This window comes from Eleutherodactylus coqui, chromosome 12 (genome assembly GCF_035609145.1).
Source record: "Eleutherodactylus coqui strain aEleCoq1 chromosome 12, aEleCoq1.hap1, whole genome shotgun sequence".
NCBI lineage: Eukaryota > Metazoa > Chordata > Amphibia > Anura > Eleutherodactylidae > Eleutherodactylus > Eleutherodactylus coqui.
In genome coordinates this window covers 122127207-122154911 of record NC_089848.1, presented here as the reverse complement: position 1 = coordinate 122154911, position 27705 = coordinate 122127207, and the positions used below count along the sequence as shown (strand labels likewise).

General features: G+C 43.3%; 1 pseudogene; it reads right to left on the bottom strand.

The window, feature by feature from the left end:
• LOC136586586 (macrophage mannose receptor 1-like) overlaps positions 1-25437 on the bottom strand; it is a 208211-nt pseudogene extending 182774 nt beyond the window's left edge.
• Positions 25438-27705: the final 2268 nt, after the last annotated feature.

Here is a 27705-nt window from a genome sequence, read left to right as displayed (position 1 = left end):
ACGGCAGATTACAAAATGGTGTCTGGGAGGAGGTCTTTAGGACCGAGAAAGACCAAGGTTTGCTAGAAGCAGAGAGACAGTCAGAGAAAGTTAAGTATGTACACGTATTAAGAAAGTATCCGTAAGTGAAATGTTGAAAAGTACAGTAAGTGATCAAGAGGGCGTCAGGAGAGTGTCTATTAAAGGTTATATTGGCAGCTAGGTAGGGAGAAGTATGAGAAACAAGCAAGTCGAGAAGAAAGTTACAATGCATGTGATTTGTTGGCAAAGAGAGATGAAAATGTGTATAATACAAGATAGATAATAGATATGGATATATATGTGTATATATGTATATACTGTATGTGCAAATAGTTAACTGAGCTTGCTTTTAGGGGAGAAGAGTTTTGTTGACATGTAGCTGCGAGTCTGTGTAAGCTTTCCAAGGTCGGAAGATAACAGCGAGAGAGAATGAAGTGCTGACCCTGGATAATGTCTCTGCTTGCTTAAAATGAATTGAAATTAATTTAATTAATTATACTGTCTTAGTAGGCAGGGAAATATAGCAATTTTTAAGTTATATTCTTACTTATACAAGGGTTGAAAATGAATGTTGCAAGGTCAGGCAATAGTTTAAGCTAAAACAATTCAGTCTGTGTTTCATATTCGTAGAGAGATAAGAGATGTTTTAAAAAGGTGGGGGCTTTCAGATTCACTCTGAGCTCAGGGTCACAAGGGGGGCTGAAAAATACCCACAGATTCTAAAATACTTCAGCGTTTAATACAGCATATAATAGCTTCAGTAGATAAGAAATATAGAATGTATCAGCAAACTTTTCACATAATTTGTCAAAGATAGCGCTCATTCACAATCTCATCTCAATAGAATCATGTACTTTATAATAGCACTCACCTCAATGTTTTTCAACTGATGTATGTATGTTTGTCAAACTTTTTTTGTCTGTGCATCTGCATGTACTGGTACACCTTCAAAGGGGGGTAACGGAGCAGACTTGAGAGCATGGATGTATGTGAGTTAGTGACCCGTGTTCGGGCTGTGTGGAATGTGTGATGCAGGTAATGACTGGGGATAAAAGTTCCCCCCCCCCCCCCCATGCATGGGACTTTGCTTGGTTGTGATGTGGATGCTTGGACTGTTAAGCTGAAATGAGCTCTGAAGAAAGACGCAATGTGCCAATATCGAAGGGGTGGAGCTAGATGATGTAATAGTACGTAGTAATGTTTCATCCCTCTTGCACAAGGGAGGGGGTGAGGATCTTGAACAGCTAGTAAAAGTTTTTTTTTTTGTTTTTTTTTCTCCTGTCTCAAATTTTGATAAGATATTGCATGCAGGAACAGACTAATAATGAATTCACTTAAAGGAATATCACATTTCAAATATTAATAGGTGTTTGTAGATTATTCTGTCCCAATGTAACTCATGTCTCTGCTATATGGTTATGCCTGAAGAGAGCGGGTAAGCCCGCAGAAACGCGTAGCAAAGGAACCAATAAATTATTTAAAGTTATTTATGGACACTGTGTCCTTCATCTCTGCTGGAACCCATGAGCGCGGGGGAAATTTTTCTATTTAAATACAAGTTGTTGCACAAACAGCCGGTCACGGCTGTTAACCCCAAAGACGCTCTCCGGTGATCTGGATTCGGGACTCCAGGGACGCTACAAGCAAACTCGGATATAAGGTGCCGGTCAATCTCCTGAACAGGAGCTTTGGCCGTGCACCAGGTGAGTACATAAAAGTATCTCACATCCTTTTAAATCGTTTTGTGCGAGTAAGGCGCTGATTCTTGTTTTGTTTAATAGAGGAAACGGGTAAATCTTGAATTGAGTGTCTTTCATTAGTTTTTCTTTTTCTCCGGAGGATACATGCCACAGTAGCTGAGTTTGGGGAATGATTTTCTTGTTAATTTTGTCATAGGCCTCTCCAAGGAATTGTTAGTAATCCATTCTGCAGTCTCTGCTTTTCTCCCAGGTCCTACAGATGAGTGTCACTATCTGAAATCAGGTGACAGGGTCTATGTGAAAAAGTTTGAGAGAGAAACCCTGTTTAAAGGTCCTTACCAGATGTTGCTCACCACCCCAACTGCAGTCAAGCTCGAAGGAAAGCCCACTTGGATCCACACTTCGCACTGAAAGAACTAATGATCCTGTATATCCTTTACATGCTATAATATGGTACAATTCCTCTAACACACACCTTTGACTACTGTACACTAGCCCCCTGTTTCAGAACAAATTAATACAATGAAATGTGCAATATGAAGACTACACTGAGGGTGAGAATCCAACACCACATTGTGCTAAGAGAGAAGTTGACGCTCCAGGTGGTAGCTTTAATCCACATGTACACATAGATACAATAGGAGTGCCAAGGGGGGTGCCAGATGAATTTAATTCTAGAGATCAGGTTAAAGCAGGTTTTGAGTCCTTATTTGCTATTGTCACTGTTAATAATAATGTAGATTGGATGAATTATATCTATTACAATCAGCAGAGGTTTGTAAATTACACCAGAGATGCTTTTGCAAGGGTTAGCTGACCAGTTAGGGCCCACTGCATCCATGGCGTTCCAAAATAGAGTGGCCCTGGATATGATTTTAGCAGAAGGAGATGGGGTATGTAATTTCCTGTTTGTGTATTATCCCTTTGATCAAAAAGAGTATGAGTAAGGGACTGGATAATGTGACACCAACATTTCCCTTGTTTGAAAAAGATGAAGAGCCAGTTCCGATAATGCCAACCACATACGCTACCAAAGAAAAGGAGAAATGTACTAGTACTGCGCCGCCCCGGTCTCATAAGATGGACTGTCAGTGGACTTCCCATTTGCCTAGGGAAAGTGCAGAAGACCTTAGGTTCCGGCGAGGGCACACCCTGCGGGGTGTTAACTCGTACAGATAGAGGGTATGGATGCCCGGAAATAAGCCCAGGGAATCCATGGCCTCCTTCTGAGGTGAGGTAGGGATCCCTCCCTTTTAGGAGTAGGGACTTACGGGCAGTGGAGAAACCCTGACGCAAGGGAGAGACGACCGAGGAAGAGTGCAAGGCCTGGTACTTGATCTCCATATTAAGTTTTTTAGGGGGGTTTGTGAGGGTATATATATATATTGCCAAATGTTTTTTATGCTTTTATACCTGTATGCAAGTTCTATTCAATTCCAAATGAGAGAAAAAACTTATATGTCGCCTTAAATCAGATATTCCTAAGGCTTTGCAAGGCGAAGACAAGATGTTTCTAGAAATTCAGAGAAGATACGGAACCAGACACAAGGCCGCGTGTACTTGGCCGTTTTCCCAGAAGCAAGATATCAAGATGTTCCACTATGTACATAATTTTCACTGTCTTAGGTCGGAAATCCGGACTTCCCATATATGGAGAATGCATGCTTGGCCGTTTTCTTAGAATTGAGTGGGTGATTCTTTGCACTGGAGTTAATTGAATACGTGATTTTCTGTACATAAGCCAGAGGCGCCGTAGCAAGATAACGTCTGTTTTCACTGTCTCAGGCCGGAAATCCGGACTGCCCATATATGGTTATGAGCCCATCACCCCTTGCTGGGGATGGGACAAAGGGTATAAGATCTCATGTAATCTGTAATAAAGCTCGGCAAAGCGCAGCCATGTCCCGTGTGAGGAATGATACCAGACCTCTGTGTGGTGTTTTTTTCTTTACCGCCGGCAACGGGGCAAGTGGGGTGGGCCAGATTGGTGCTGTACTTAGAATTTTACCCTGACACAGGAATCATCGCTGCAGAAGAAACGGTGACATCACGAGTGACTAAAACGACTCAGGTAATCCCAAAGGCGGTTCCCATTCATTAACCTGCCCTAGGACGTGTCACCGGTTACCCTCTGGGTGGGAGACGGTAGAGCCACCGTGCCAAGGCACAAACTCTACCCTGCTGTCTCCTAGGCCGTGGCCCGCTTCTTGGACGCTGCAGTAGCAGCATACCCACAACAGAAAAGCTCAGTGAATAAATCTAGTACTAGAATCTAATTCATAACATACATACAGCACTAGATTCAGCATGAGATAATATGAGTGCATAGATATAATTCCAGAACCAAGCCCATAACATAAATACAATACCAGAACTGAAACTAAGCTCCAAGAATAAATACGGCACCAGAATCAAGCTGATAACATAAACACAGCACCTGGCTCATAACATTGATACAGCTTCAGAACCAAGCTCAGATATCACTCTCGAAATCTAAAGGCAGATAACAAGGGATCACACCGTTTACATAAGATTAGGGGGGCTTTCAGACGGAACGATTTATCGTTTGCACGAGCGAACAATATCAGAGTTCGCCCGTGCAGCCCGTTTAGACAGAAAGATAAATCGTTTGCTCGCTAAATCGTTCACATTCACTGTAGAAGTGAATGAAAATGACTGAACAATTGGTATTCAAACCAAACGATTAGTGAATGAGCTAACGATGATTTTCATGCTTGCATGAAATGAAGGATAAGCGAACGAATCATCATTCATCGTTCGATCGTCGTCTGTTTTTACACTGAATGATTATTGTTCAAATTCGGACAATCCAGCAATTTATTTTTGAAGATCTAATCATTCCGTGTAAACGCACCTTAAGGCCTTAGTCAGACGGGCGTTTTTAGCCGCGATTTGCGCATGCGCATGCGTCCGGCGATTTTATAAAACCATTGCTTCGCAATGGTATCGGACACATGAGCGCTTTTTATGCGCTCGTCCGATAAATTATAGAACAAAAAATCGCAGATTGCACCTATCTGCGATCTGCGATTCCTGTTCTCTTCTCTATATGCGCTCAATGGGGCCGGCGGCAGCAGCGCCGACCCCATTGAGAACATATAGAAGACAAATCATTCTTCTCTGCCACAGCTGTAACAGCTGTGGCAGAGAAGAACGATGTTTGCCCATTGAATTCAATGGAGCGGCAATACAGCCGCTCCATTGAAAGCAATGGGCTGCCGGCGTGCGCGGGGTGAATTGTCGGGAAGGGGTTAAATATATAAGCCCTTCCCAGCAATTCATCCTAAAATGTGTTAAAATAAAAAAAAATTGTATACTCACCTTCTCCTGATAGCCGGAGCTCCGCGCGGCCGTCCTGCAGTGGGTGTGAAGGGGGTGTGAGTCAGACCTGCCCCCTGATTGGCTCAGCGCTGAGCCAATCAGAGGCATGCCTCACTCACACCCATTCATGAATTCATGAATGGGTGAGTGACTGCTGCCTCTCAGCGCTGAGCCAATCAGGGGCAGGTCTGACTCACATCCATTCATGAATTCATGATGTAAATCTCTGTGGCTGCAGCAGCTCAGGCAACATTGTTGCCCCCATGTTTGTCTTCAATTAAAGAGGTAGCATCATTAGGTTAATATCTGCCCAGTCATCTCATGTCGATCGATCACATAAAGACTAGTCACTGTAAATGTAAGGCTATGTTCACATCAGCATTGCAGGTTTCACTTCTTTACTCCACCATTGGAGCAGGAAAATACTGTAGAATCCACTGGCTGAACAGATCCATCATGTGACCAAAGTGAACGGCCCAGAAGGGACCCACTGAGTATAATGCGATCCGTTCAGTTTCCATCATGCAGTCCAGAATTTTCCCAGACGTAATAGACCAGCATTGTGCACTGTTTAATCCTGGTTATAAAAGTCACAGAGCTTTGAGCACCGATGTGGACAGAGCCTGAGACTAACGGTATCGGTAGTGAACCTGGGCATACTTACCAAACTCAAACTGTGAGGCAGCAGCACTTGCTTCTTCAATATTGTGCAAACTTACAAGGTCGCCCTCTTCTTTCCTGCAAGATAACATGGCGTCCTTCCAAATCCTTCTGTCCTTAACCAGGTAATAACAGTATCCGTTATAAGGAATCCATGATGATGGACAAGAGATGGGATCATTGGTCCCTGTAACAAGAGAGAACTTCAGGAATTATCATATACTTGAGATGATCAAAATCTGGTTTGGGGAGTGCAGCTGGGTGTTAATTTCAGTAGAGCATAATAAGAACTATTTATTGGGGTCATGTGATGTGCATCCGTAGGGCGCTATGTACAGTCTTACAACTGTCAGGTTCTTGGTGTCGCAGTAACATAGCAGCATACTATATAAAGCCAAAAAGACACTTGTCCACCCAGTTCAGCCTGTCATCCTGCATGGTTGATCCAGAGGCAAAAACTCCCAATGAGGTAGAAGCCAATATTCCTCATCTTAGGGGAAAAAATGTCTTCTTGACTCTAATCTGACAATCGGAATAATCCCCGGATCACCGACCCTTGTGAAGTAATCAGTGATATAACATGTAATATTATTACACTGAAAAAAGGCGTCTTGGCCCCTCTTATACTCTTTTATCAAAGTCACCATCACCGCATCCTCAGGCAGAGAGTTCCATAGTCACTTCTCTTACAGTAAAGAACCCCATTCTCTATTGGTGTAAAAACCATCTTTTCTTTAGATGTAAAGGGCGCCCCCTTGTTACAGTCACAGTCCTGGGTATAAATAGATGATGGGAGAGATCTCCGTACTGACCCATGATACATCTATACATAGTTATTAGAGTGCCCCCTTGTTACAGTCCTGGGTATAATAGATGATGGGAGAGATCTCCGTACTGACCCATGATACATCTATACATAGTTATTAGAGTGCCCCCTTGTTACAGTCCTGGGTATAATAGATGATGGGAGGCATCTCTGTACTGACCCCTGATATATCTATACATAGTTATTAGAGTGCCCCCTTGTTACAGTCCTAGGTATAATAGATGATGGGAGAGATCTCTGTACTGACCCCTGATATACATATTTATTAGAGTGGCCCCTTTTTACAGTCCTGGGTATAATGGATGATGGAAGAGATCTCTATATTGATCCCTGATATATTATATATAGTTATTAGAGCGCCCCCTTGTTGCAGTCCTAGGTATAATAGATGATGGGAGAGATCTCTGTACTGACCCCTGATATATAATACATAGTTATTAGAGTGCCCCCTTGTTACAGTCTTGGTTATAGATAGATGATGGGAGAGATCTCTGTACTGAGTCCCCTAATATACATAGTTTTTAGAGCGCCCCCTTGTTAAAGTCCTGGGTATACTAGATGATGGGAGAGATCTCTGTACTGACCCCTGATATATCTATACATAGTTATTAGAGCGCCCCCTTGTTACAGTCCTGGGTAAAATAAATGATGAGAGAGATCTCTGTACTGACCTCTGATATATCTATACATAGTTATTAGAGCTCCCTCTTGTTACAGTCCTTGGTATAATAGATGATGGGAGAGATCTGTGTACTGACCCCTGATATATCTATACATAGTTATTAGAGCGCCCCCTTGTTACAGTCCTGGGTATAATAGATGATGGCAGAGATCTCTGTACTGACTTCTGATATATCCATACAAAGTTATTAGAACGCCCCCTTGTTACAGTCCTGGGTATAAATAGATGATGGGAGAGATCTCTGTACTGACTTCTGATATATCTATACAAAGTTATTAGAGCGCCCCCTTGTTACAGTCCTGGGTATAATAGATGATGGCAGAGATCTCTGTACTGACTTCTGATATATCCATACAAAGTTATTAGAACGCCCCCTTGTTACAGTCCTGGGTATAAATAGATGATGGGAGAGATCTCTGTACTAACCACTGATATATATATACATAGTATTACAGCGCCCCCTTGTTACAGTTTTGGGTATAATAGATGATGGGAGAGATCTCTGTACTGACCCCCGATATATCTATACATAGTTATTAGAGCACCCCCTTGTTACAGTCCTGGGTATAATAGATGATGGGAGAGATCTCTGTATGGACCCCCCTGATATATCTACACATAGTTATTAGAGCACCCCCTTGTTACAGTCCTGGGTATAATAGATGATGGGAGAGATCTCTGTACTGACCTCTGATATATTATACATAGTTATTAGGTCGTCCTTAGACGTCTTTTTTTTTTTTAACTAAATAATCCCAATTTTGATAACCTCTCTGGGTATTGTAGTCCGCTCATTCCATTTATTACTTTAGTTGCCCACCTTTGTACCCGCTCAAGCTCTGATATGTCCTTCTTGAGTGCCGGTGCCCAAAACTGTCCCCAATATTCCATGTGTGGTCTGATCAGTGACTTGTAAAGAGGAAGAACAATGTTCTCATCATGCGCCCCTAGACCTCTTCTGATGCCCCCCATGATCCTGTATGCTTTGGCAGCAGCTGCCTGACACTGGTTGCTCCAGTTAAGCTTACAGTTAACTAAAACCGCCAAGTCCTTCCATGTCAGTGTCCCCAGTGGTTTCCCATTTAGTGTGTGACGGTGCCATGGATTTCCTCCGCCCGTGTGCAGAACCTTACATTTATCAGTTACACCTTATTTACCACTTTTCTGCCCCCAACTTATCCAGATCCATTTGCAACCGTATACAGATCTATATGTACCCGTATACAGATATATATGTACCCGTATACAGATATATATGTACCCGTATACAGATCTATATGTACCCGTATACAGATATATATGTACCCGTATACAGATATATATGTACCCGTATACAGATCTATATGTACCTGTATACAGATCTATATGTATCCGTATACAGATATAGATGTACCCGTATACAGATCTATATGTACCCGTATATAGATATATATGTACCCGTATACAGATCTATATGTACCTGTATACAGATCTATATGTACCTGTATACAGATCTATATGTATCCGTATACAGATATATATGTACCCGTATACAGATCTATATGTACCCGTATATAGATATATATGTACCCGTATACAGATCTATATGTACCTGTATACAGATCTATATGTATCTGTATACAGATCTATATGTACCCGTATACAGATCTATATGTACCCGTATATAGATATATATGTACCCGTATACAGATCTATATGTACCTGTATACAGATCTATATGTATCCGTATACAGATATATATGTACCCGTATACAGATCTATATGTACCCGTATATAGATATATATGTACCCGTATACAGATTAGAGATGAGCGAACTTACTCGTTTCGAGTACTTACGCACCCGAGTACCGCCATTTTCGAGTACTTCAGTACTCGGGTGAAAAGATTCGGGGGGCGCCGGGGGGCGGGGAGAGGCGTGGCGGTGCGGGGGGTAGCAGCGGGGAACAGGGGGGAGCCCTCTCTCTCTCCCTCTCCCCCCCACTCCCCACTGCTACCCCCCGTGCCGCCACGGCGCCCCCCGAATTTTTTCACCCGAGTACGGAAGTACTCGGAAATCGCGGTATTCGGGCAAAAAAGGGGCGTGGCCGAGCACGTTCGCTCATCTCTAATACAGATCTATATGTACCTGTATACAGATCTATATGTACCCGTATACTGTCCTCTCTTGTGTTAATCCAAGATTTACCACATTCAATAGGACTAAAGGAACATTAATTCCAAATAACATTATATCTTATCCAGGGATGTACACAAATATCATAATGCACCAAAGCAAAACTTACAATCGGTCCATCCACACTGCGAGCTCCAGCAATATACTGATTTATATATAATATACTGACTGCTTCATTCATTAACATTAATATTCTATTTACTTTTGGAAGTTATTTATTGGACTCTGAGCTCCACTTTTTACATTTCCAATCAGTCTTATAATTTCTCAATCTTCACTAGGGGGGGCTCACAGCCTAATGATTTACGCAGCTACTACTGAACTCAATGGAAGCTGTAAAAATAATTGTTCTCTGTTAGCAGCCATTTCAAGTTTCCCTAAAAACAACTGTCCTATGATGACGACTTTCCATCTCATGACTGAAATCAGTCTACTGCTTCTTTATTACAAACATGACCGTTTCCTACCTGAAGACGGGACCTCAGAGGACTTGCTGGGGACTTTTTTACAGATATAGCCCAGTTTTTCCTTGCACTCCTTGTTCTCCCACTTTGTGTTCTTCCCAGTATTTACCACTACACAGTTTACTCCAGATTGTTCGGATGGATTTCCTAAAGGAAGCAACAAATTTGGGTTAAATATCTAACCTGTGCGATGGTTATTGATTTCCCTTGTAGATGCTGTTATATTAGGTAACAGTGATGCAGGTAATACAACATGAATACACTACTCAAGGAAAAAGTAACATTTGGGGTATGTTCACACAGGGCATATATTCCGATTCTGCCTCATTAAGACTTCTGCAGTGCCACTGATGTCTCTCCTCCTGCTGTTGTACCTCTCTCTATAGTATACACTGTATGCACGATGGTGCACCATTTATTATTGTATGGTAATTCTATATTCCTACTCTATTACTTTTGCACATTAGATGCCACTTTAGACTCAAAGGACTGTCTATCTGTAGTTTACAGACGGTAACACTGTAATTCCAGAGGCTGCTCCTCTGGGGAGGAGTTCCAGCCTCGACAGGAAGTGGTTGATCTGAGACCAAGATCTGTATTGTGTGGTGGTGTGATCCGGCCACTAAGTGTCCCCTGCAGCATTCACTCAGAAGCCCCAGAGCTGTGCCATTGGCAAAAGGGCTGCTAGCGCCCGGAATAGTGCGTGCAGGGGGAGGCAGAGCCATATTACGGACATTGAGCAAGCCTGATACAAGCCTGATACTGGAGGTCTCATCAGTAACAGTGTGCGTACAGCACGGAGTAGAGACCAAGACCAAGACCTTGCATGACGTAACCTGACAACAGCTGCAATGTACTACAATGCCGCAAATCGAGTTATCACAATGTACCTGTCATTTTAACGATTGCTACATCTGTACAAATAAACATATATGGCACAGGCACACGTCTGTGTGAATACAGTAGAAGATATATACATTCCGCATTACTGTGCATGTTGTGTTACCATTTCTGTTTCTGCATAACCTGCAGTAAGGAGATAATCGATTGCCGCCACTGTCTGTCACCCGTCCACCTGGCTCCTTACACAATACTTTACTATCTAGAGATCAACCTCCTTATTCACCTGGAAGCCAGTTGAGATATCTGAAAGGACCTCCACCGTCCCATCTCCAGCCAGCGTTCAAGTCCAGACTATTGAGCCCGATCCATAAGGCTGTGGTGAGATCTTGTGTTAACCCTGCAAGATATGGATGAGATACATCATGGATTACATACAGCTTAAATTGTCATAAGTTTTAATTTAGTGTTTTATTTAAAGCACAAAGCCTTCAGTACAAATATGTACCCCGACCAGCCAACCACGTTGGTTATGTATCCAACTATGGAAATACACAGTGATCCTCTCACTAGGAAACCCAAACATTCCTCCATAAGGGCTGTTTCAGACGACCATGTATGCAATTGTGCAACATATTTGCTCTGTGAAGGCGGCAGATTTCTGTGCTCATCGGCGCATAGTACTGTGCTTTATCAAATCTTTGTGGGTGTCAATTGTTTGCGACTTCTTGTTGGCCCTTCAGCAAACCCAAAGGGAAGGAATCTGGTGGCATCTGGTCTGGTGATCTTGGCAGCCGCAGATTTTTCAAAATTAATCAGTCACGGAAATAACGCTCAGTTTCCCTCATACATGGATCAGATGGTCTTTTAACTTGTCATCTGTTAAACGACTCTTCACCAATTTGTGAGTCCAGGATTTCGTCCGTCACTTCCTTCATCGGACTTAATGTCTTTAGACATTGTTTAAATGAACGTGTCCGGCAGTACACTCGAACCATGTTTCGGGTCAAACTTTGCTAAAAGTTCGGATTGGTAGAAACCCAAATCTCGAGCGATTTGTCTGGGTTGAATCCGCTAAAATTTTTCTTCTACCTCTTCTTTTTCTTCTTCTTAATTGTTTTCTTGTTTTCTTAAGAGAGAATAAAAAAAAATATTTTTTTTCCTTATTTTCCCTTCTTCTTTTCCTTTTTCATGTTTTTCCTTCTTTTTCTTATTTTGTTTCATTAATTTCACTGTAAAACAACTCAGAAGTACTTATATGCATTCCTAGGTGACCTACGAAGCTCCTACAGGGCTTTTATAGCTCTTAGACAGTGTTATACAGCAGTTTTAGAGGTCTTCATGAAGTTCCTGTTTGTTTCAAACTAATCTGGGCAGAACTGTCCTTTTGTCCAAATTTGACGAATCAACCAAACCGAACTTTGGAAAACTCGCTCATCATCAGTTGCGAGGTGTGATGGTTCAATAGACACAGAAGGAGATTTATGAAACTCTTTAAAACAAAACCCGTCATTGTTGCCCATATCAACTAATCACAGCGCAGCTTTCACTTCTCATAGTGCTGTGGTAAAATAAAAGCTGCCCTGTGATTGGCTGCTATGGGCAGCTAAGACAGGTTCTCTGTTAGACAGTTTTCATAAATCTACTCCTTAATCTTCAACCAGATCAATGCTCATAGGAAACAGACAGAAATGATAGTTATTGAGGAATCTTTGGGTTTTCTTGTGAGAGAATCAGCCTGTAGTATTTAAAGCCTTGCTCATTAAAGTCAATAGAGTTTATATACAGAGGGGCGCTACATTGCTCCATGAAGTGGCAGCCATCAACGGCTGGAATTCTTACATTTACTGTAAGTTCATATTAAAGGGGTTGTCGAGGCATATATCTCCCACCCAATCTAACATCAAGGGTGGAGAGACACTATTGCACAATGTGAGTACAATAGCAGGTGCAACCATCTGTTGCCCAATGGATATAGTGCACAAGTCCTCGACAAGTGTACCACCCAGCATGCAGTGGTCTCTATGCATTAAAACAGACATGAAAGAACAGGACTTGGTTCCAGGCCATTCGTCATACATGTAATATTCATGTCTCCATCTGTGTAAACCTTGGATGTGCCCCTTCCGATTCTGGTTCTTACCTGCGATGAATGACTGTTCGTGTAGCTCGGTTATACTCAGCAGTTCTGCACCTTGTTGCTGGCAGCTTCTCCTGGCTTGGTACCACGTGAGGGCCGAATCTGAGTTAATCTGATAGTTGACATCAGTTACAGAATCTGTTTTCCAGAAGCTGCTAGACGTGGCTGAGAAGAAAATGTTGGAATACATTATGTGTGTATTCAGCCTATTTGTCTCACTTTATAGTTTGTCCGGTCGATGCTATTCACTAGGAACTGACCCAAATTTATTTCGGCAGTGAATGGTTTTTTTTAACCCATTCAGGACCAGGCACTGTAAATTTACGGCTCCTGGGCTCAAAGCCCAGCCATATGTAAAATTACGACAGTGATTTAAGCCTCCTGCTCTGCAATCAGAGACAGGAGGGGTTTCAGCTGTTAGTAACAGCTGATTACCCGGAGGAGAAGGCAAGAGGGGTTTTTAACGCTTTCTGCCTTTTCCTTCCCCTAGTACACAGCGCTCATTGGGCGCTGTATACTGAAAAGTGAAAGTGGAAGTGTAGCTTTCACTACGGGATCCTGGGGGTCACGTGACCACCAGGATTTCCTGCTATAGCAGAGCTGTAGGGTCGTACTAGACCCTAGCCAGCTCTATCAGTGACTAATGTCACTACAGGGGTTGTTTTCCCCATTTAACTATTTGCAATGGGAGGGGTACAGGTGCGGAGCTAAGCACCGGTACTTAGCTCCACCCCCGTCTCACCCCCTCCTATTGCAAATAGTGGAGAGGGGTGGAGAGGGGGCGGGAGCTCAGTTCCTGCTCCTGGCTCTTCCATCCTTCTCCCCCTGTAGACAAGGACACCGTGTATCGGCTCGGCATGAAAACCGAGCGATATACGGTCGTCTGAAATAGCCCTTCTAATGATTTTTGTTGTGTGAGGCTGCCTGTCCACGGGCGATAGTCATAGCGTTATCTGCGGTGATAAATCGCCCGCGGATCATGCTATGAAAAGCTTTCTTAGGCTACCTATGGAAAGCGCAGCCCACTGTAAATGAGCGGAGAATCATAGCGATTTTCCGCTCCCATGATTAAAATCATAGCATACCGCGATTTACCGCGATTCTCCGTGGTGAGCCTGTCAATTGTAGTGCTTCACGTCTCCTCCCACACGGCTGAATATCGTTAGCGATATTCTGTCCCACCCGTGGACAAGAGGCTTCAAGATAATTTGTTGCAGCAAGTTATCGCAGTAAAGTCAAGCCTTTTTATGGGCTTTAAACCTGCACATACATCTTTTTAAGGCAGTGGTTTGGCTGACTACTGCAGCCAGGCTCTTGCTCTAACTGCCAGGAGCAGAGAAACCTCAGATTAACCCTTCACATGTCACAATCAATAACAACTGTAGCATGAAAGTAGATGACAGGGGAAGAGGGCTCTTTCTGTCACCCATCTGCAGCTCGTGGTGCAATTGCAAGATATCAATGAGCTCCCATGGCAGCTGGAAGCCTGGAAAGGCCTCTAGATTTGCCATGCCTCTCAGCCTATTAGGCCCTGCCTCTGGCATAGTCTAATAGGCTGCTATCATAGGCTTAGTAGAAGGTACAGTAGAGTACTGTCCTAGTGATCGAACGATCGTATCCTCAGGTCCCCTTGTGAGACTAAACGTATGGTTAAAAAAAGTTTAATAAAGTTTAATTTAAAAAAAATCCTGTTAAAATAAATGCGCATGTTTCTATGGGCCAAACTACTTGCCAAAAGAATGGAAGACCTTATACCCACCCTGGTCAACCCTGAGCAAACAGGATTCGTGAAAGGCAGAGAAGGGAAAGATAACTCCATACGCCTTTTACACGCAATAAAATATGCCCAAAAGCATAACACCCCACTGGCCCTTGTTAGCACCGATGCCGAAAAGGCTTTTGACAGGGTGGACTGGACCTACATGGAGAGAGTTCTCTCAAACTTTAACTTTCCCACCCCCTTTATCTCCGCAATATTGTCTCTATATACAGAACCGCACGTTAGACTAAAGATCAATGACACCCCTCTCCCCCACTTTATTTATACTTACAATAGAACCTTTACTCCAATGGGTGAGGCAAGACCCCGTAATGAAAGGACTAAGCCTTGGCAAACACACACTCTCCACAGCAGCTTTCGCAGACGATATAATGTTTGTTGTAACCGATCCGGGGAGAAGTTTGCCCAGACTTATCTCCCTCTTAAATGATTTCGGTGCCTTTTCGAACTTCAAGATAAATTTTTCCAAATCAACAATAGTAAATATCTCAATCCCCAAGAAACACTGTAACTTATTAAGGTCCAGTTCACCCCTGTCGTGGCCGGAGGCCTCGGTTGACTATCTAGGTGTCAAACTCACCAAGAAAATAGAGAATATACACTACCGTTCAAAAGTTTGGGGTCACCCAAACAATTTAGTGTTTTCCATGAAAAGTCACACTTATTCACCACCATGCGTTGTGAAATGAATAGACAATAGAGTCAAGACATTGACAAGGTTAGAAATAATGATTTGTATCTGAAATAATATTGTTTTTACATCAAACTTTGCTTTCGTCAAAGAATCCTCCTTTTGCAGCAATTCCAGCATTGCACACCTTTGACATTCTAGCTGTTAATTTGTTGAGGTAAGCTTGTGAAATTGCACCCCACGCTTCTAGAAGCATCTCCCACAAGTTGGATTGGTTGGATGGGCACTTCTGGCGTATCATACGGTCAAGCTGCTCCCACAACAGCTCAATGGGGTTCAGATCTGGTGACTGCGCTGGCCACTCCATTACCGATAGAATACCAGCTGCCTGCTTCTGCTGTAAATAGTTCTTGCACAATTTGGAGGTGTGTTTAGGGTCATTGTCCTGTTGTAGGATGAAATTGGTTCCAATCAAGCGCTGTCCACTGGGTATGGCATGGCGTTGCAAAATGGAGTGATAGCCTTCCTTATTCAGAATCCCTTTTACCCTGTACAAATCTCCCACCTTACCAGCACCAAAGCAACCCCAGACCCTCACATTACCTCCACCATGCTTAACAGATGGCGTCAGGCATTCTTCCAGCATCTTTTCATTTGTTCTGCGTCTCACAAACGTTCTTCTTTGTGATCCAAACACCTCAAACTTGGATTCATCCGTCCACAACACTTTTTTCCAGTCTTCCTCTGTCCAATGTCTGTGTTCTTTTGCCCATCTTAATCTTTTTCTTTTATTGGCCAGTCTCAGATATGGCTTTTTCTTTGCCACTCTGCCCTGAAGCCCAAAATCCCGCAGCCGCCTCTTCACTGTAGATGTTGACACTGGTGTTTTGCGGGTACTATTTAATGAAGATGCCAGTTGGGTACCTGTGAGGCGTCTGTTTCTCAAACTAGAGACTCTAATGTGCTTATCTTCTTGCTTAGTTGTGCAACGCGGCCTCCCACTTCTTTTTCTACTCTGGTTAGAGCCTGTTTGTGCTGTCCTCTGAAGGGAATAGTACACACCGTTGTAGGAAATCTTCAATTTCTTAGCAATTTCTCGCATGGAATAGCCTTCATTTCTAAGAACAAGAATAGACTGTCGAGTTTCAGATGAAAGTTCTCTTTTTCTGGCCATTTTGAGCGTTTAATTGACCCCACAAATGTGATGCTCCAGAAACTCAATCTGCTCACAGGAAGGTCAGTTTTGTAGCTTCTGTAACGAGCTAGACTGTTTTCAGATGTGTGAACATGATTGCACAAGGGTTTTCTAATCATCAATTAGCCTTCTGAGCCAATGAGCAAACACATTGTACCATTAGAACACTGGAGTGATAGTTGCTGGAAATGGGCCTCTATTCACCTTTGTAGATATTGCACAAAAAACCAGGCATTTGCAGCTAGAATAGTCATTTACCACATTAGCAATGTATAGAGTGCATTTGTTTAAAGTTAGGACTAGTTTAAAGTTATCTTCATTGAAAAGTACAGTGCTTTTCCTTCAAAAATAAGGACATTTCAATGTGACCCCAAACTTTTGAACGGTAGTGTATATGGTCAAAACTTTCTACCCCTGATCGACCAGATCAAAGCTCTTTTACGCTCCTACGACTTGCCAGCACTATCCTGGTTTGGCAGGAAAAATGTGTTAAAGTCCTATGTGCTTCCTATAATAATTTACAAAATTTGTATGCTCCCGATACACCTACCCACGTCCTTCTTCAAAACAATACGTATGGCCTTCTCCGGATTTGTGTGGAGACAGAAGAGGCCTAGATTGGCATATAGTTTGATGATTAAGAGGAAAACTGAGGGCGGCTTAGATCTCCCATCTATTCAAGACTTCTATAGAGCAGTTCAACTCAGATATTGGACAGATCTAACTAACCTATCGAAAGACCCACTGCTGCATGCCCTTGCTGAGGGAGTCCACGGGGATCACTATTTGGATGATCTCTTGTTTCCAAGCAAGAACACATATAGGGCAAAAGACTTCAACCCATTGCTTAAAGGCCCATGTGAGATCTGGGACGGGCTAAGTGAGTCTCTAGCTCCCAAACCCTCGCCAAAAACGCTACTTCAGACCTTATACAAACTGATGGGGCTTCCACAAGACCCAGTGATAATCAATATCTGCAGAGGGGCTCATAATAGTCAGATAGAAGACCTGCAAGCTCTGAGTCATAAAACCCCCGAGGAAATGAGACAGAGTTTGCTTCCATACCAAACCTGCTCATTCCTGCAGAAAGAGCACATCCACAAAACGCTCAGCAAATTCCAGGCAAAATATAGGTCCACTCGTCCTAAAACTTTATTCGAAAAAATTCTCACTGAAAAAAACCCTAAAACACTGAAAATCTCATACCTGAGAAAACATTTCATCGCACCTCCGCTATCTGCCAAACCCGCCTTTCTCACATCGTGGGAAAAAGAATTAGGAATATCACTATCTAACGCAGACACTGCTCTTATCATGAGAACGGCCTACGGCCTCTCTCCATGCATTTTCATGCAAGAAAGCCATTACAAGTTGCTTGTCAGATGGTACAAAACTCCACAATGGCTTTTCAGCTATAAACTGGCACCCCACAACAGGTGTTGGAGATGTGACTCTGGTATCGGATCCTACTCCCACATCTAGTGGGATTGCCCAGATATTATACCTTACTGGAGAGGGGTCGAGGAAGTCCTCAAGTTGATCCAACCAACCTTATCCTTAGGGGCAGAAATGATCTTCCTTTGGAAACCCTCACATGTCTTCCACCCTTTAAAAAATAAATTGATAGCCTTTCTTCTGGACATGGCCAAAGCCCTAATTCCGCTACACTGGCTGCAGAAGACACCCCCTACCATATCCCAATGGAGAGAGAAAGCGGATATGTTATGCAACATGGAAGAACTCCTGAGCTGGTCTACAGGCACTCACGACAAGTTCCTCCAGATCTGGTCCCCATGGAGAAACCTGAGACATAATCCCTAAAGCAAGAGATCCCCCAAAAAGATTATTATTAAAACACCATGATCCCACCCTCGGAGGGAATTGCTCTGGATGGGACAACTCCCATAAAAACATCGAACTCAAGGAGACCTCGAGACCTCGGACGTTCAGCGCTTAACCTAGGCCTGGGAACATTGACAGATTTAATGCCCCGCTGTTCCGGAGGAGATAAGACTCTTCGGATATATGTTCAGGGGTTGCTTCCCGTGCCTACCTACCAGCCCCCCCCCCATCCCCTCTTCCCCACACCCCCATCTTTTTACCTATCCCTCACATTCCAATCCCCCCCCCCCTTCCTGTTTCTGTGAACTTTAATGTAAACTGAGTTCTACATTCCTAGTTTGTGTACCGACAGCTTACTGGTACAATTATTATCAAGTGCACGAGTTATAGACACTTGTTATAAGTTCGAATTAAGCGGATTCTTAGAAAATGATGTCCATCAACCTGATTATAATTGTAAAACTGCTGATAGATTTAATGTTAAAATGAGTAACTATTAGAGATGAGCGAGCGTACTCGGATAAGCACTACTCGCTCGAGTAATGTGCTTTATCCGAGTATCGCTGTGCTCGTCCCTGAAGATTCGGGTGCCGCTGCGGCTGACAGGTGAGTCGCAGCGGGGAGCAGGGGAGAGCGGGCGGGAGAGAGGGAGAGAAAGATCTCCCCTCCATTCCTCCCCGCTCTCCCCTGCAGCTCCCCGCTCCGTGCCGGCACCCGAATCTTCAGATCCGAGCACAGCGATACTCGGATAAAGCAAATTACTCGAGCGAGTAGTGCTTTTCCGAGTACGCTTGCTCATCCCTAGTAACTATCGCTATGTCAGCTTTCTCAATGCAACATTTTTGTATGGAGCATCTATGAAAATTCAATAAAAATTTGATTTAAAAAAAATAAATAAATACACATTTTTCCCCCACAAAAAAGACTTTTAAATGAATAAAATGCGATAAAAAAAGCATCACATAATAGGAATTTGCACATTCATAATGACCCCGGCAAAATTGCTATTTTTATTTTGTTCACCTCCCAAAACACGTAATAAAAAGCAATCCAAAAGTCACCCGTACCTCAAACTGGTACCAATAAGAACCACAACTCTTCCCTCAAAGGGCTCGGTCAGATGAGCGGAGATCCGCGTGTTCTGCCACGTGGAAAAAAAAACACACCACGTGTGCGGCAAAAATCCATCTACCAAAGATAGAACATATGGATGGCAATGGACGTGGTCATGTGGATTGTTTTCTGCACGTGGCGCAGTTTTTTTTCTGCGCGGAAAAACGCACGGATCTCCGCTCGTCTGACCGAGCCCTAAAAAAGACCTCACAGAGTTGTGTTCCCAGAATAATAAACATGTTATGTCTGTGTTTTTATTAGGGAAAAGCAGTTAAAAAAATCTATATAAACCTGATATCCCAATAATTGTGCTGATCCAGATAAGGCCAGCTTCACACGAACGAGAAAATTGCGCTCTGAGAAGCACAAATCTGGCACAAATATAAACCCATTCTTTGGGGTGATACACATGAGCGATGTCTTCCTGCCGGGCAACGTGATGCGATGCTGGGCGGGAAACAAATCACAGCATCTTCTATCTGACTGCTGGATCTCACATTGCAGCCCATTGTCTCTAATGGGGCGGGCGGCAGCAGCGTGAGCCCCATTGAAAGCAATGGGAGAAACTCTGAAATTCTCTGCCTCGGCTGTGACAGCTGCACCAGAGGATCCCTGCACCCCCAAAGTGATACCTGGGGATTTCACATGGGGGCGGGATTCATGGCCCCATATCGCGCTCGCCGTGTGAAGTTAGCCTCGGGATGTCATGTTTTTTACCAAATGGCGAACTCTCTCTCATCCACATGTGAATGCTCTCTCTCAGTAGCTGCACAATCCGTGTAAAGTACTCTAGCACTTACATATAGATGGACACAATCCATGCAGCTGGTCCGTGTCGTAATCTGAAGTGGTGGAGCACCAGAGTCGTCCATCGGGTCGTCCAGCGGTTGTACAATCTACATAAGTTTTGTCCTTGAACTTGAAGGGGAACTTGCAGGGCCGCCCGTTACTGTTTCCTTTTAAAGTGTATATTTCTGTAGGAAAGCATATTGATTGCATCAGTGATCTGCAGTTTGCATCAATGTACAATGTATAAGTCTGTGCTCAGATTTGTGTTGGAGTCTTCATCTGACTGCTAACCATCCTGTAAGGGGTCGTTACTGGCGATGTTAATTGCTGGCAAAAAAATAAGTTTCAGTGACCAGGCAACACTGAACTCTCTGTCAACTAGCCAGACCGGCTCCCAAAGCCCCGGCAGTTGTAGGACTAACCCACATTGTCACACAGGACTGCTGACACTGCACTGCTCTATTCTCAGCACAACCCAACTGATAACCCCGGGGTGCTCTGTGTGCAGGAAATGGGGAAAAGAGTCGGGTTATGCTGTCATAGAACAACGCAGCGCCCTTCAGTCCTGTGTGACAGTGTGAGCTAAAACTACTGCTGCTGGAGATATTTAGAATGAGGCATATAGAGGGGGCGCTGTACCTATGCTGGGCCATAGAGAGAACAATATGCCTAAATGGGACCACAAAGAGAACAGTATTACTTTCTGGGGCCACAGAAGGAGCCTAATCACTTTGTGGGTGGGTAGAGGGAACATTATCAGGAGGTATAGAGACAGCAATATTACTTTTAGGGGCCACAGAGGGGACACTATCACTTTAAGGTGCTACAGAGTAGGGCACTATACCTAAATTGGGCAACAGAGGAGGGGCACTATACTTACATGCAACCTCAGAGGAAACTTTATACGTAAGTGTGTCACACAGAGGCACTATGACTAAGTGAAGCCACATAGGGGCACTTTATTTGGGTGAGGCCACAGAAAGAGCACTTTACTTAAGGGGGGCCGCAGAGATAACACTATCACTTTGTAGAGCCACAGTGGAAGTAGTAATACTTTGTGGGGCCACAGTGGGAAAATTATCACTTTGTAAGGGCACTATTTGTGGGACCACAATATGAGCACTATTATTTTGTGGGACAAACAGGGGCATTACTACTTTGTAGAGTGACAGGGTGGGGATGGTACTTTGTGAAGCTACAGAGGGACACTATTGCTTTGTAGGGGAACTAGTACTATAGGGGTATGCTGAAAGGTTCATTGAGGGTAGCATCAGGATGGAGAAAGTGTGCAGAGATTACAGTCATGCCTGGAAGAAGTTTTTATGGTGGTCTGGACCTAGATAAAGAAGAAAACAAAATTGGACAACACAAGTCGGACAAAACGTCACCAGTGATCACTGGAGGTAACTGTACTGCAATCACTATCAATGTGTAGAACTAGTATCTGATTATTATTTGGGACTGCATTATTTAGAGGTGTACTAGAGCTCAGCTGCTGTAAAATCACAAGTCTTAAGTCTCAGCCCCAAACCATATCCCCTATTTTTTTTACCTCAGCCAGTATGTTTTTGGTGGGAATGATGGTAAGCTTATCTCCATTGCATATTCTATTTAATAAAAAATAGAGCAGCATGCATCACTGTTTTAACCGTCTAAACAATGGAGACATCAGCAAAACCCAACTAACCCATTTGGTATCAACAGTATTCACAGTCTGATGGATTCGATGGGTCTTGTGATTGATAAGAATATAATAATAATCTTTATTTGTACATTGCCAACTTATTCTGCAGCAATTTTAAGGCATATAGGAAACACAAACAATACGAAATTTACAGAAATTACAAGACTTACATATGGTATTCAAGTCTTTGGAAACAAAGGGGGTTGGGTGATAGAGAAAGTCCAGGGGCCAGAGGTGGAGCGAGGGGGAACACATTAATGCAACGATAACATGTGATGTACAGTTCTTAGGAAACTGGGTGGGGGTAGTACAGGAGGTATGGGTTAGGAAGTGTACATGATAGGCAAAAGTGGAAAGCCATGGGGAGGGTGCCTACAGTGGGGGTGAGGGACTAGATCAGAAGGTTTGGTATGGTACTTTGAAGAGGTGCGTCTTTAAGGCGCGTCTGAAGTTCAGTGCATCCAAAATTGTCTGGATGTTTTGGGTTATAGCGTTCCAGAGGACCAGTGCTGCTCTAGAGAGGTCCTGGAGATGAGCATGCGAGGTTCGTATTAGAGAAGTGTTTAGCCTGAGTGTGTTAGCAGATCGGAGTGTGCGGCCTGGGTGATGTATGAACAGAAGGAAAGCAATGTACGGTGGCGCGGCGCCATGGAGAGCATTGTGGATGAGGGTCATGAGTTTAAATTGAGTTTTGTATGGGCAGCCAGTGCTGTGACTGGCATAGTGCAGAAGCATCCGAGAAGCAGCTGGATAGGAAGATAAGCCTAGCTGCTGCATTTAGTATAGGTTGGAGAGGAGAGAGTCTGGTGCAGGGAAGGCCAATAAGCAAGGAGTTGCAGTAGTTGAGTCGGGAATGGATGAGGGAGACGAGTGTCTTTAGCGTGTCCGTGGTGAGGAACGGACAGATTTTAGCAATATTTCTGAGGTGCAGGTGGCATGTTCAGGCCAGAGATTGGATATGGGGGGTAAAGAACAGGTCGGAGTCCAGTGTGACCCCAAGGCAGCAGGCGTGCTGTCTGGGGGTTATGATGGTGTCAGATACTGATATGGAGATGTTGGGGAGTGGGGGGGTCGGCTGGTTGAGAATGAAAAGACAAGGAGGTCAGTTTTTTGGAGATTAAGTTTGAGAGAAAAGGGAGGACGTGGTGTTAGAGACAGCGGATAGACAGTCGGTGATGTTTTTGAGGAAAGCGGCAGCGATATCATGAGAGGAGGTGTATAACTGGGTGTCGTCAGCATAGTGGTGTTATTGGAGGCCGAATCTGTGAATGGTTTGTCCGATTGGGGCTGGGGAAATGGAGACGAGAAGGGGACCAAAGACAGATCCCTGGGGGAACCCAACAGCAAGGGCAAGCGGAGAAGAGATAGAGCCAGCAAAGGAGATGCTGAGAGAGTGGTCAGACAGGTAGGAGGAGAACCAGGAGAGAGCAGTGTCCTTTAAGCCGATGGAGCGAAGCATAGCAAGGAGGAGGTCATGGTTGACAGTGTCAAACGCAGCATAGAGGTTAAGAAGGATTAGTAGGGAGTAGTTGCCCCTCGATTTAGCCGTACTCACGTGACTTGATAATTTTGTGAGTGCGGTTTCATTTGAATATAAAGGGCGAAAGCCAGGCTGGAAGGGGTCAAGCAGAGAGTTATCAGAGAGAAAGCATGTGAGGCAGGAATAGACTAAGCATTCAAGTAGTTTGTAGATGAAGGGGAGGTTTGAGATGGGTCGTAGTTGGCAGCGTTGGTCTGGTCAAGGGTCGGTTTCTTTAGCAGAGGGAATATGATGGAGTGTTTGAATGAGGAGAGGAAAACACCAGAGATTAGGGAGGGGTTGAAGATGGTGGTGAGGTGGGCAAAGACAGCCGGGGAAAGGAACAGGAGGAGGCGTGAGGGGAGAGGGTTGCTAGTGCAGGTGGTGGGGCAGGCAGCAGAAAGCAGTCTGCAGACTTCTTCTGTTGTTTGTTCTAGTATAGATAGTGGGTGAATGATGAATGCAGTGCTGAAGAGACCGGGATCGGGACCAGCCGTGTAATGTTTGGTGATTTCTTTGTGGATGTTTTCAATTTTTTTTTCTTGAAGTGGGTGGCTAGCTCTTCAGTAGTACGCTAGCGAGGGTGAGTAGGTGATTGGGGGATTTGTGAGGGTGGCTATGGTGTTTTTTGGCAGTGGTGAGAGGGGGATGGAGGCATTTGAGGAAGGTGAGGAGTGTGAGAGCTGTGCATGGGCAAGGAGAGCAGGGAGGAGCTGATGTTGATGGAGTGTGTTGCAGCTGGGCATTGGAAGAAAGTGTTAAGGTTTGTAGTGAGAATAGCAGTGGAGGTGAGTGTGAACATGAAGGTGCTAATGTGCAGTGTGTGAGTGATGGTGGTCTACCTATATCCTGCCCTGTCAAACTACACTGTTTAATTGCATCATTAGACTGCATAAGACACTTGATCCAGGACAATTATTGCAGGATACCCATGTGTGCCAGCCACATGCGTGCCAATGAGGCTACCACTAGATATATAGATCAAGCTACAAAAGCTACAGCTGGGAATGGCTAGTTAGATTATATTAGTTACATTAAATTGATGTGAGTCCCAGTAATGGTGGATAGGTCTTAACTAGAAAACCTCTTTAATTTAGAAATATTTGAAGTGGCAAATATCTTCAAACTTAGCCAAAGGAGTATAAACAGTGATCAGCTCCTCCTCACAAGGCACAGCACCCCCTGTTTATAAGAACCAGTGGGATTACCATTGGTGGTGTGTGATAGTGAAGGTGTTCATGGGCTTATTACTGGTGGTCTTGGGCAGTGAAAGTGATAATGAGAATTGCGTGATCAAGTGTTTATTTACCTCCCTCAAGCTCCAGCTCTGTCTGGTGCCCAAATCACTGATCCACAATGATGATCGGCATAAATGACAGTGATAATCTCCTCCTTACCTTCATAAGGATTAACACATAAATCGTCTTTTGATGAATGGATTTGCCATCGACTTGACTGTCCTGTCTTGGAAGACAGGACGATTTTTTTGTTATCTCTGTAGGTCATGTACAGATCACCTTTAAGGACTCCAAACAAGGTCTCATTTTTACATTCCAACTTTTGGAGGTCACTCTTGCCATCACACGTGTTCAGCGTCACTGCTGACTGTTCTGCTACAGATGATACAGATAAGCATTTTTCTGTCCCCACATTTATGAGCTGATCTTCAGAAATCCATTGAAATTTCTGTATAATGGAATTCTCATTACATTCAGCCATGACGAGTGCAGAATCCTCTGCTTGTAGACATTGCTTGCAGACGTCATTGTAGATTAAAAAGGTTTTGGCACCTGAAAAGTAAAAATAAGGTGATTTTATGAATACTTTTATACTACAAAACCTTCTAAAATTGGATTAGTTACTGCAGGTTACATTAAATGGGTATTCCCAGTATGGGAATGGTGGCTCACTGTGTTCTATTCATTAAATTCTTATATTTGGCCAATATGTAACTTTTTTTTGCAAATGCACTTTTACCAAGTTCCAGGTTCTCCAAAACCCCCATACGACCTCTGTGTTTACCTACTGGAGACATCCTCCAGTAGTTCTTTGCGCGGCGGTCGAGCATGTACAGTACATCATGGGATCATGAGCTCTCTCATGTTCATGGTTTTCCTGTTTTCCGCACAAGCTGGAATGTGCAGAGAGGGCCTCAGCGTCTCTGCATTTCCTCTCGCCTACCTCCGCTGAGCACTGCATGACTGACAACAACTCTGGGAGGCATTGGTGTCCCACATCTGGGTGATACAATTGACCTCACTTCAGATGTTTTTGGCATGGAGTAGTTTATGTATGTATGTGATGAGGGTACTAAATTGCATAAAAATAACTGATTATGGGAATACCCCTTTAATACTCCCTAAACAGGATTTAATATGCATAGAAATAAATAGCACTTAACGGAAGTCAAGTCAAAGTTAGCCAGTAAAGCAAAGTGTGATTGTTCCCAGCAAGAGAAGCCAAGTCATCTTGTATATATGATACCTTTTAATGGCTACAAAAATACATGATGTAATGCGAGCTTTCAAACCAACGCAGGGTTCTTCTTCAGGCTAAAATGAAATAGATCTAAAGAGACATGCATATTTATACACACTTATGACATGGCACAGATATGGCTGTAAATAATTTGCACTTAAAAGAATACTACCACAGAAATACAAACATCTTTAACCCCTTCACGACCAAGGATGTAAAGGTATGTCCTGGAGCGTCGGGTATGTATAAAGAGGGGCGACCTCTCTTCATACAGCCCGGGTGTCAGCTGTTCATTACAGCTGACACCCACGGGCAATAGCTGCAATCGGCTGTGCTATAGCATTACGTCATAGTGCAGGAGCGATAAAGCATCGCATGTTGTAGTCCCCCATGGAGGCTTAAAAGGAAAGTATAAAAAAGATCAATAAAGTTTTATGAATTGTAAAAAAAAAAAGTAATAAACGTTTAAATCACCCCCTCCCCCTTTTGCCATATCTGTAATTAAAAAATCTAAATCACAAAGTAAAAATACACATTTGGTATCGCCGCGTCCGATAGAAGTCCGATCTATCAAACTAGCACATTATTTTCCCCGCACGGTGAAGGTCGTCCGAAAAAAAAAAAAAGAACGCCAGAAATGCACTTTTTTAGTTACCCTGTCTCTCAGAAAAAAAACGCAATAAAAAGCGATCAAAAAGTCGGAAAAATAAAAAATTTATTGTACACAGAAGATGGCGGCAGAAAAAGAGTAATGCAGTAAAAAAAACGATCCAAGTTTGGTATCGTAGTAATCGTACTGACCCATAGAATAAAGTTACGTCGTTTTTGTTGCAGTTTGTGTGCTGTAGAAACAAGATGCACTGAAAGATGGCGGAATGTCGTTTTTGTTTTTCATTTTACTTCACTTAGAAATTTTTTAAAGTTTTTCAGTACATTATATGGAATAGTAAATGGCACCATTGAAAAAAACAACTCCTCCCACAAAAAATAACAAGCCGTCATACAGCGACGGCGCTGGATAAATAAAGGAGTTACGATTTTTTTGAATGGGGAAGGAAAAAACGAAAATGGAAAAAGAAAAAGGGGGACGCATCATTATGGCGTTAAATAGTCACTAACACAGGGACCATAAAACCTTCACTCCCTTATCAGTGTTGGGGGTCACCAGGTCAGCAGTGTAATCTGTGCTATAGATTTCTCAGTCATACACAAATCCTCGTGAAGAATTTAGCCCTCTATTGAAAGTCTCAAAAGTTGTTATGAATTTATATTCCCCAAATCTTCGATGGCTTTGTGACTTGAAATTGCCTTTCAGTTTCATAACTTTGACATTTTCAATGTCGTGTCTGTGAATGTAGAAGTGCTCGGCCACAGGTAAGTCTGTCTTTTTCTGTTTGTGTGACCATGACACCTCATCCACGTTTTAAGTTTTTGCCCTGTTTCTCCAACATAAAAGCCCCAACAGGACATTTACTACACAGGATCGGGTACACAACATCAAAGAGGAAAATTTATACCATCTTCAAAGGACATTTCACATGTGCCACGTCTGATGTTGGGTACCTGATCCGGTGTAGTAAATGTCCTGTTGGGGGTCTTTATGTTAGAGAAACAGGACAAAAAAGCGAGGATGAGATCTCATTGTGTCACAATTAAACAGAGAAAGACAGAATTACCTGTGGCCGAGCACTTCTCTAGTCACGGACATGACATTGAAGATATGAAAGTTATGATACTGAAAGGCAATTTTAAGTCACAAAGCCATAGCAGATTTTTTGAATTTATAAAAACTTTTGACACTTTCAATAAAGGGTTGAATTCTTCA